Source organism: Triticum dicoccoides, chromosome 3A (genome assembly GCF_002162155.2).
Source record: "Triticum dicoccoides isolate Atlit2015 ecotype Zavitan chromosome 3A, WEW_v2.0, whole genome shotgun sequence".
Classification (NCBI taxonomy): Eukaryota; Viridiplantae; Streptophyta; class Magnoliopsida; order Poales; family Poaceae; genus Triticum; species Triticum dicoccoides.
Genome location: NC_041384.1, coordinates 727,954,105 through 727,966,354, shown reverse-complemented (window position 1 = coordinate 727,966,354; position 12,250 = coordinate 727,954,105).

Here is a 12,250-nt window from a genome sequence, read left to right as displayed (position 1 = left end):
TACCTAAATTTTCTTACTAAAAATAAACTAGTTCTATTAATTGAACTAGTTCAGCTAAGCATTTACTAAAAATAAACTAATTATATTAATTCAACCAGTTCAAATAATCTCATATACCTAAATTTTCTTACTAAAAATAAACTCGCTCTATTAATTTTCTTACTAAAAATAAACTAGTTATATTAATTCAACTAGTTCAAATCTCATATATATATATACCTAATTAATATTTAGCTAATTCATCTAACAATTCACATGACTATTTAACAACTTTTCTATCTGATTCATCTAACATTAATTAACATTCTAACATTGTTATCTACGTAACTCATCTAACATTAATCTAAACAACAGAAAATAAGTACAAAAAATATGTGTGTGTGTGTGTACGAGCGTTGGGCGACGGCCTACGGGCGGCGTCGCAAGACGGCGACGGGACGGGGAGGGCGATGACGGGCGGCGGGGACGACGGCGCGATCGAGACAGCGACGTAGTATGGGGCGGCGGCGGGGGCGACGGGGATGACGGCGCGCGGCGAGGACGACGTACAGCGGGGACGATGGTGCGCGGCGGGGACGGTGATGACGGGCGGCGGGGGCAACGGCGCGCGGCGAGGGCGGCGCGCGATGGGAGACGGTGGGGCGATGGCGGCGGCGACGATATCGGGCGATGAAGCTAGTTGGATATAAGACGGGCGGCGCGCGGATGAAAACTGAATTTTTCGTGAGTGCTATATATATAGGAGGGGCCTTTAATACCGGTTGGAGCCACCAACCGGTACTAAAGGCCAATTTTGGTCAGGTCAAGCGGCGGGAAGCGGACCCCTTTAGTACCGGTTTGTGGCTCCAACCAGTACTAAAGCCCCCCCCCCCATTTGTACCGGTTGGAGCCACGAACTGGTACTAAAGGTGTTGCGCTGCCACCGATGGTGCACAAAGTTTAGTCCCACCACGCCGGGCGAAGGGCAGCCGCACTGGTTTATAAACCCAGTCGCGACTGCTTTTTCGAACTCGTCTATATAGCAGGCTTCTGGGCCTAACTATGGCGCGCTGTCCTGTGAGTCTGCCGGACCTTCTGGGCCTGAAGTTGCACACCCTAGGTCCGGCAGGCCCACTGGGCAGTGCCCCAACAATTTTTATAGTTTTTTTCTTTTATGCATTATTTATTTTTGTCTATTTATTTTTGAGTAATTTTTTGTATAGTTTTTTTCTGCATTGTTTATTGCCTTCTATTTATTTTTGAGTAATTTTTTATATTTTTTTCTTTTCTGCTTTATTTATTTTCTTCTATTTATTTCTGAGTAATTTTTTCTTTATTTAGTTTCTTTGTGACCCTCTCTACTCTTTCGCATATGCTATGCGGGTGAAATGATGATACCATGGCAAGTTTCAACATTTTTAGAGTTCATTTTGTAGTGATTTTCAATTTCACGGTCATTTAGCTCTCTAAACAATTCGGTAAATGACTGAAAAACAGCAAATGATGTCAGATCGTGTTGGAAATTGATGACGCGCTTTGAATGCTGCACATTGAACGCAAAAGAAGTCGGGATTTCAAATAAGTATAAAAAACATTGAAGTGCCCGTGTAACAGATGAATTCTCGTCCGAAACCCTGATACTCCGAAAGACATTGTCCAATTTGTACACGAAGTGCGTCCAGTTTTTTGGCGTGACCCTCTCTACTCTTTCGCACATGCTATGGGGGTGAAATGATGATACCATGGCAAGTTTCAAAATTTTCAGAGTTCATTTTGTAGTGATTTTTAATTTCACGGTCATTTAGCTCTCTAAACAATTCGGTAAATGATTGAAAAACAGTAAATGATGTCAGAACGTGTTGGAAATTGATGACATCGCTTTGAATGCTGCATACTGAACGCAAAAGAAGTCAGGATTTCAAATAAGTTTAAAAACATCAGTGCCCGTGTAACAGATGAGTTCTCGTCCGAAACCCTGATACTCCGAAAGACATTGTCCAGTTTGTACACGAAGTACGTCCAGTTTTTATTGGTGAACGTAGCAGAATTTTAAAATTTTCTACGCATCACCAAGATCAATCTATGGAGTCATCTAGCAACGAGGGAGAGGGGAGTGCATCTACATACCCTTGTAGATCGCGCGCGAAAGCATTCAAGAGAACGGGGTTGATGGAGTCGTACTCGTCGTGATCCAAATCACCGATGACCTAGCGCCGAACGGACGGCACCTCCACGTTGAACACACGTACGGTTGGGAAGACGTCTCCTCCAACTTGATCCAGCAAGGGGGAAGGAGAGGTTGATGAAGATCCAGCAGCACGACGGTGTGGTGATGGAAGCAACGGTGATCTCGGCAGGGCTTCGCCAAGCTCAGGGAGAGGGAGGAGTGTCACGGGAGGGAGAGGGAGGCGCCAGGGGCTAGGGTGCGGCTGCCCTCCCTCCCCCCACTATTTATAGGACCCCTAGGGGGGTGCCGGCCCTAGGAGATGCCATCTCCAAGGGGGGGCGGCGGCCAAGGGGGGTGGAGTGCCCCCCAAGCCAAGTGAGGCGCCCCCACCCCTAGGGTTTCCAACCCTAGGCGCAGGGGAGGCCCATGGGGGGCGCACCAGCCCATCTGGGGCTGGTTCCCCTCCCACTTCAGCCCATGGGGCCCTCCGGGATAGGTGGCCCCACCCGGTGGACCCCCGGGACCCTTCCGGTGGTCTCGGTACAATACCGATTACCCCGAAAACCTTCCGATGGCCGAAACTTCACTTCCTATATATAAATCTTCACCTCCGGACCATTCCGGAACTCCTCGTCACGTCCAGGATCTCATCCAGGACTCCGAACAACTTTCGGATTACCGTATACTAATATCTCAACAACCCTAGCGTCACCGAACCTTAAGTGTGTAGACCGTACGGGTTTGGGAGACATGTAGACATGACCAAGACGACTCTCCGATCAATAACCAACAGCGGGATCTGGATACCCATGTTGGCTCCCACATGCTCCTCGATGATCTCATCGGATGAACCATGATGTCGAGGATTAGATCAATCCCGTATGCAATTCCCTTTGTCAATCGGTACGTTACTTGCCCGAGACTCGATCTTCGGTATCCCAATACCTTGTTCAATCTCGCGGCAAGTCACTTTAATCGTACCATAATGCATGATCCCATGATCAACCACTTGGTCACATTGAGCTCATTATGATGATGCATTACCGAGTGGGCCCAGAGATACCTCTCCGTCATACAGAGTGACAAATCCCAGTCTCGATTCGTGCCAACCCAACAGACACTTTTGGAGATACCCGTAGTGTACCTTTATAGTCACCCAGTTATGTTGTGACGTTTGGCACACCCAAAGCACTCCTACAGTATCCGGGAGTTGCACAATCTCATGGTCTAAGCAAATGATACTTGACATTCGGAAAAGCTATAGCAAACGAATTGCATGATCTTTGAGCTATGCTTAGGATTGGGTCTTGTCCATCACATCATTCTCCTAATGATGTGATCCCGTTATCAATGACATCCAATGTCCATAGTCAGGAAACCATGACTATCTTTTGATCAACGAGCTAGTCAACTAGAGGCTCACTAGGGACGTGTTGTGGTATATGTATTCACACATGTATTATGATTTCCGGATAACATAATTATAGCACGAACAATAGACAATTATCATGAACAAAGAAATATAATAATAACCATTTTATTATTGCCTCTAGGGCATATTTCCAACAGTCTCCCACTTGCACTAGAGTCAATAACCTAGTTACATTGTGATGAATCGAACACCCATGCAGTTCTGGTGTTGATCATGTTTTGCTCTAGGGAGAGGTTTAGTCAACTGATCTGCCACATTCAGGTCTGTATGTACTTTACAAATATCTATGTCTCCATTTTGAACACTTTCACGAATGGAGTTGAAGCGACGTTTGATATGCCTGGTCTTCCTGTGAAACCTGAGCTCCTTGGCAAGGGCAATAGCTCCAGTGTTGTCACAAAAGAGAGTCATCGGGCCCGACGCATTGGGTATGACTCCTAGGTCGGTAATGAACTCCTTCACCCAGATTGCTTCTTGTGCTGCCTCCGAGGCTGCCATGTATTCCGCTTCACATGTAGATCCCGCCACAACGCTTTGCTTGCAACTACACCAGCTTACTGCCCCACCATTCAAAATATACACGTGTCCGGTTTGTGACTTAGAGTCATCCAAATCTGTGTCGAAGCTAGTATCGACGTAACCCTTTACGATGAGCTCTTCGTCACCTCCATAAACGAGAAACATATCCTTAGTCCTCTTCAGGTACTTCAGGATATTCTTGACCGATGTCTAGTGTTCCATGCCGGGATTACTTTGGTACCATCCTACCAAACTTACGACAAGGTTTACACCAGGTCTGGTACACAGCATAGCATACATGATAGACCCTATTGCCGAGGCATAGGGGACGACACTCATCTTTTCTCTATCTTCTGCCGTGGTCGGGCATTGAGCCATGCTCAATCTTGTACCTTGCAATACAGGCAAGAACCCCTTCTTTGACTGATCCATTTTGAACTTCTTCAATATCTTGTCAAGGTACGTACTCTGTGAAAGACCAATGAGGCGTCTTGATCTATCTCTATAAATCTTGATTACTAATATATAAGAAGCTTCTCCAAGATCCTTCATTGGAAAAAACTTGTTCAAGTAGGCCTTTATGCTTTCCAAGAATTCTATATCATTTCCCATCAACGGTATGTCATCCACATACAATATGAGAAATGCTACAGAGCTCCCGCTCACTTTCTTGTAAATGCAGGCTTCTCCATAAGTCTGCATAAACCCAAATGCTTTGATCATCTCATCAAAACGAATGTTCCAACTCCGAGATGCTTGCACCAGCCCATAAATCGAGCGTTGGAGCTTGCACACCTTGTCAGCATTCTTAGGATCGATAAAACCTTCTGGCTGCATCATATACAATTCTTCCTTAAGGAAATCATTAAGGAATGCCGTTTCGATGTCCATTTGCCATATCTCATAATCATAGAATGCGGCAATTGCTAACATGATTCGGACGGACTTCAGCTTCGCTACGGGTGAGAAAGTCTCATAGTAGTCAACCCCTTGAACTTGTCGATAACCCTTAGCGACAAGCCGAGCTTTATAGATGGTTACATTACCATCCGCGTCTGTCTTCTTCTTAAAGATCCATTTATTTTCTATGGCTCGCCGATCATCGAGCAAGTCAGTCAAAGTCCATACTTCGTTTTCATACATGGATCCTATCTCGGATTTCATGGCTTCCAGCCATTTGTCGGAATCTGGGCCCGCCATAGCTTCTTCTTAGTTCGAAATTTCACCGTTGTCTAACAACATGACTTCCAAGACAGGGTTGGCATACCACTCTGGTGCGGAATGTGTCCTTGTGGACCTACGAAGTTCAGCAGCAACTTGATCTGAAGTTTCATGATCATCATCATTAACTTCCTCTCTAGTCGGTGCAGGCACCTCAGGAACATTTTCTTGAGCTGCGCCACTTACCGGTTCAAGAGGTAATACTTCATCGAGTTCTACTCCCACTTATTTATTTCGAGAGAAACTCTTTCTCTAGAAAGGATCCATTCTTGGCAACAAAGATCTTGCCTTCGGATCTGAGGTAGAAGGTATACCCAATAGTTTCTTTAGGGTATCCTATGAAGACGTATTTTTCGACTTGGGTTCGAGCTTTTCAGGTTGAAGTTTCTTGACATAAGCATCGCACCCCCAAACTTTTAGAAACGACAGCTTAGGTTTCTTCCCAAACCATAATTCATACGGTGTCGTCTCAACGGATTTCGACGGAGCCCTATTTAAAGTGAATGCGGCAGTCTCTAAAGCATATCCCCAAAATGATAGCGGTAAATCAGTAAGAGACATCATAGATCGCACCATATCCAATAGAGTGCGATTACGACATTCGGACACACCATTATGCTGAGGTCTTCCAGGCGGCATGAGTTGTGAAACTATTCCACATTTCCTTAAGTGTGTGCCAAATTCGTGACTCAAGTATTCTCCCCCATGATCTGATCGCAAGAACTTGATTTTCTTGTCACGTTGATTCTCAACCTCACTCTGAAATTCCTTGAACTTTTCAAAGGTCTCAGACTTGTGTTTCATTAAGTAGACATACCCATATCTACTCAAGTCATCAGTGAGGGTGAGAACGTAACGATAGCCACCGCGAGCCTCAACACTCATTGGACCGCACACATCAGTATGTATGATTTCCAATAAGTTGGTTGCTCGCTCCATTGTTCCTGAGAACGGAGTCTTGGTCATTTTACCCATGAGGCATGGTTCGCACATGTCAAATGATACATAATCAAGAGACTCCAAAAGTCCATCTACATGGAGCTTCTTCATGCGTTTGACACCTATGTGACCTAGGCGGCAGTGCCACAATTATGTGGGACTATCATTATCAACCTTACATCTTTTGGTATTCACACTATGAATATGTGTAACATTACGCTTGAGATTCATTAAGAATAAACCATTCACCAGCGGAGCATGACCATAAAACATATCTCTCATATAAATAGAACAACCATTATTCTCGGATTTAAATGAGTAGCTGTCGTGGTTTTAAGTCTGACAGTAATGTAGGGGGGGTAGGTATGGAGAGGCAAGATCTTAGCTATGGAGTAGTTGTGAGCACACGAGGTTTACGAGTTCAGGCCCTTCTCGGAGGAGGTAATAGCCTTACGTCTCGGAGCCCGGAGGCGGTCAACTGGATTATGTGTGTATGAATCACAGGGGTGCGAACCCTTTACACTTAGGAGGGGGTGGCTTATATAGAGTTCGCAAGACCCCTCCGGCCCTCAGTTATGCAGGGTTTTAAGTACATTAAGGTCGGGCGTTACTTGTAACTCCCCTCATAAAGTGCTATGATGACCATAAAAGCTACTTAATGACCGGCCGTTAGCGTGCGGAGTGACTTTAGGTCTCCTGACCGTCGAGTGGTTGGATCTTGGTCGAGTGATTGCTTCTTGGTCGAGTGTCTTCGAGTCTGTCGAGTGGAAGACCTCCAAGTCGATTGAAATGTGATTTCTTCTAGAGATGTCCTTGGGTAGGGCAGTTAGGACAGGTCCATGACCCTACCCTAGGTACATAGCTTCATCATTTTCGGAGCCCGGAGGCGGTCGACTGGATTATGTGTGTATGAATCACAGGGGTGCGAACCCTTTACACTGAGGAGGGGGTGGCTTATATAGAGTTCGCAAGACCCCTCCAGCCCTCAGTTATGCAGGGTTTTAAGTACATTAAGGTCGGGCGTTACTGGTAACACCCCTAATAAAGTGCTATGATGACCATAAAAGCTACTTAATGACCGACCGTTAGCATGCGGAGTGACTTTAGGTCTCCTGGCCGTCGAGTGGTTGGATCTTGGTCGAGTGGTTGCTTCTTGGTCGAGTGTCTTCGAGTCTGTCGAGTGGAACACCTCCAAGTCGATTGAAAGGTGATTTCTTCTAGAGATGTCTTTCGGTAGGGCAGTTAGGACAGGTCCATGACCCTACCCTAGGTACATAGCTTCATCATTAGCCCCCAAATGGATCGAGGTTTGAGTGGGGAAGGATTTGAGAACTTCTCCGACTCATTTTTCATGCCATGAGCATATCTTGTTTCGGATCAATGAACCTGAGTGACGACAGCAACTTCCTTTTCAGTCGCCTTGATCCATTCTTAGTTTTTTGTCGAGTGAGTTTCTTTACTTGAAAAGCTCCGAGTGACGGTGTGGAGGAGATCTTCCGTCTGACAAGTTGTTCTGCTGCCCGCGGATTTCGCGGGATTCGAATTTTGGGAAGCGCGCGGGACGGGGGAGGCCGCAGTAATCGGATGGGATAGGGCGGAGCCGCCTCGATCTCCATGCGACCTTTTTCGCCACGTATCGCACGCGCGACTGTTGCGGGATTTGACAGGATCATCCGAGCCTACCAGTCAGCCACTCGGAAGTAGCCTCATATAAGGCGTCGGACCGGGGTTTCTTGAACAGTGCGTTCTCATTTCCTCTTCTCCTCTTCAGGCTTCTTCGTTGTGCTCGCTCACGCCCCAGCGCCGTCGCTCCGTACGTGTCTCACCGGCGATGATGGGGAAGGAGAAGACGGTGGCTCTGGAGCGGGAGAAGAAGGCGACGGTAAAGGCAAAGGGGAAGGCGACCAGTCGAGATGGATCTTCCTCACGAGCTGGCCTGCCGAAGGGCTGGATCCAGGGCGACTGGATCCGCTCGACGATCCGTTAAGAAGACCTCGACGACCTAGCCGACGGAGGACTGACCCCCCATGGACCGGCGCGGCTTCCGGGGAAGGAATCCGAGCCGCAACCTCGGGAGGGTGAGCCGCAACCTGTGGGTTTTCCTTGCCTCCTCACCCTTTCTTTCGGGGATTTATGAATTTCTTTGGGGCACAACTCCACCACTTCACTCCCAACACAATCGTGTATCTCGCTGCTTTCGTGTCTTTGTGCGAGAATTTCTTGGGTTGCCGGCCTCACTGAGGTCTTTTCAAGCACATTTTCACCTGTCGTTCTCAGACGGCGAAAAAGGCCAATCCGAGTGATGAGACAACACAAGTGATTCAGATGTGTGGGGGTCTTGGTGTTCAGATGAGAGGGAAAAGTTCCTTTCCCGCCATGATTCTTCCCGACTCGGTCCGCGGATGGCAGTCGACCTAGTTTTACTACAAAGACAAGCCGACGCCAGGGCAGTCGACCGGCCTCCCTCCTTTTACCATGGACCGAGTGAGGAAACCCTCCTCTTTGAAGGTGATCCTGGAGGAGAAGGCGCAAGTTAGGGTGCTGGTCAAACGAGTGGTCCAGCTTATCCGTGACGGGGTCACTGGTATGGATCTCTTGGAGGTTTTCCTTCGGCGGCGCATCCAGCCTCTTCAAGCTTGGGACCATCTGATGTGGATGTATTCGGGTCTTGATGACACCACTTGGATTCACCCGGAGGAGGTCGATGATGACACACTGGAGGGGTGGCTGTCGGGCATCACCGGAAGCAAGGACAACCCTAGGGGAGCCAGGAGAGTTCCTCCATTCGACTAGTCCCATGAACCAGACAAGGTCCGATTTTGAGCTTTTGATTATAATCTGAATTCACTCGCGCAGCTGTCTATACTGCGTCGACTGACTTTATTCTTCCTGCTTTCTTTCAGGCCCTTATCGAGATGTACTCAGTGCCCAACGGAGAGCAAGAGCAGGACCCGGAAGGAGAGGCGAGCAGCGGCGACAGTGGAGAATGGCATTCTGACGGAGAAGGGGACGAAGAAAGCGACGACTCAAGTGACGAAGAAGAAGTCGAGTCGCCTCCTCGCAGGGAGGGGCGATCCAAGCTTGACCAAGAATGACCGAGCGCCCGTGAAAAGGCGATTGCTCAGACTGGTCAGTCTTCAAAGCGTCCTCGGACATCTTCACCAACCCCAACTGAAAAAGCATCAAAGCATCCCAAAGTTGCAGAGCAGAAGCCTCGGAAGGCGTTGCCAAAGATTAAGATTGACATCCCCGTCGCATCTGCTTGAGTGTCTCCCTTTGTATTCACTCGACGCTCCGTGCTGTTTTATTTTTTCTTGATTTAACCAGACAAACTTTGGAACTGGCAGCGCTGCTACTTCCGGGACCTTAGCTTACAGGGATGAGGATGAGGTAATGGAGGATGCAGTCACTTCCAATCTGGGTATGATTTCTATCATTCTATCTTTATTTGGTCGACTCAACTGCAATATGTACCATTGGGTGATGTGATTTTGGCGATTGATCTTTGAACAGCTCCTAACATTATTGACCTCCCTGATGATGATGATGAAGAGCCTGAGAGGCCTTTGACGAGGAAAAATAGGAAAGCTCCTGCAAGCAAGGTGCCACAGTCGACGCCGATGGCGGAACCAGTCGTTCAGGATGCTGGTGATGCCAATCGGGGTTCTGTTACCTTCGCCGTACCTTTGTCGAGTGCCCTGCCTTCTTCGTCGACTGCTCAAGCTCCTGCCGACCCGCCTTCAGTTTTTGCGATCCATCATGTCCCAGAGGACGAAGTGAATGCTGCCAAGGAAGCCATACGCCAGGCGGGCATTATGATGGAGAAGATGAAGGCGGTGCGGGACGCCAGTCAGGCCGCCTATGATGCCAGCTCGGCTCTCCAAAGCAATGTTCAGGTTAGTTGGTCACCGTTTGTTCTATTAGGATATGCTATCTGAAGACTCTCTTTCTGAAAATCTTTGCATCTGTACACCCACTGGGTGCGTCGATTGAATTTTTGGACTAGTGGGGGCACGCTGAGTGCACCCACTAGGTGTAGTCCCCGAGACTACGGTGGACTGCTGGCAGTCGACTGTAGTCTTTGTATTTTGATCCTTTCGCTCGATCTGGTCTAGCCGCGTTGAGTGTAAACCGAACCGGTGGGGGCACGCAAAGTGCACCCACTGGGTGTAGTCCCCGAGACTATGGTGGACTACGGGCAGTCGACCGTAGTCTTAGTATTTATTGTCTTTGTCGTTTTTCACTGTAAAATAACTTCCCCTCCCTGATTGCAGGAATCTTGTGATCTTGGAGCTCGCTTTGCTGACTTGGAGAAACAGCAGATCCAGCTAAACCTTGACTTGGAATTGGCCAAGACAGAGCTGCAAAAGGCCAAGGATGACGCCAATGGTAAGACGAGCTTGTCGACTGGTTTGTCTTAGGCTTGAGTACCCTTCTGCTCTTTCTTAATCAAGCACCATTTCTTTGCAGAAAAACTGAACGAAGCTCTGGCGAAGAAGGATCAGGATTTGCCTGCTGCTCAAAAGAAAGCTGATGACATAACCGCTCTGGCTGAACAGAAACTTGCTTCAGTCGGCCAATTGGAAGAAGAGAACGCCAAGATGAAATCTGCCCTGGGCGAAGCCAACAAGGAGGTCACGCGCTTGAAGAAGGACAAGGTCAACCTGAACGAGAAGATGGAAGGCATCGCTCGCAGGAGGGACGATCTGGAGAGCTATCTGAGGAGCCTTGCCAAAAAGTTGTTCATCAAGCTTGAAGGTATACATTTTGTTCCGACTGATGTTTTTTTTTGTCGACTCAGCATACGAAAATTGACTTATCCTTGGATCGTGAATGCAGAGTTTTGCCAGAACTTCGAGGAGGAGACTGGGCGGATTGAGCCAGGTTTGGACCCCATCAACTCTCCCGTGAAAGATGAAACTGCCATGAATCTGCTCCGACTGGAATCCCGCATCGACGGTGTTGTGGACTACTTGGCTTGACTGAAGGTCGCCACGTCACGGATTGACACGACACTTTGGCCAGGGGCCACGCTCCAGAATGATCTCGAGTCTCTGATGACTCGACTTAACGAGATCCCTGGTCGAGTGTAGGAGTGGAAGAAATCTTCTGCCCGGTGTGGTGCTGATGTGGCTCTGTCTTTGGTTCGTGTCCACTGCAAGGAGGCACGAGAAGATAAGCTGGCAGCAATCAAGGTCGCCAACACCCAGAGGCATGACTTCCGATCTTTTATGGAGACTTTTATTGCTGCAGCCACTCGGACCACCGACGGTGTCGACCTGGACGAGTTCGTCGAGCCTGCCAGTCCTCCTCCTGCGGAGTGAATAAACTTTTATGCCGCACCTTAAATTTGCCTCAGAATGCCGAGTGGTTTTTGTAACTGTTAAACTCTTTTGGGCTGAATGCCCGAGCACTTCGATCTGCGGTCTGGAACCTTTAGGATTTATCTGAACATGGTTTATCGTTGAATATCTTCATGAATTCTCCGTCGAGTGAAACTCATTCTTCACTCAAGGCAACTTTTGTATTTGTGGCGCAGCTCCGAAGGAGAAGGTAGCATTCGGCCTGCACCTCGTCGTCCTTGTGGGTCGGGATGGAGCCCATGTTGCATTTGTGGCGAAGCTCCGAAGGAGAAGGTGGCATTCGACCTGCACCTCGTCGTCCTTGCGGATTGGGTTGTGTTTCGTACTTAGGCGAGTACTGGACTGCAGCTAAGCCTCCGAGTGGGAGGGTCGCTCTCCACTCGGTAGGATTTTTCAAACTTAGGCGAGTACTGGACTGCAGCTAAGCCCCCGAGTGGGAGAGTCGCTCTCCACTCGGTAGGATTTTTCAAACTTAGGCGAGTACTGGACTGCAGCTAAGCCCCCGAGTGGGAGGGTCGCTCACCTCTCGGTAGGATTTTTCAAACTTAGGCGAGTACTGCACTGCAGCTAAGCCCCCGAGTGGGAGGGTCGCTCTCCACTCGATAGGATTTTTCAAACTTAGGCGAGTAC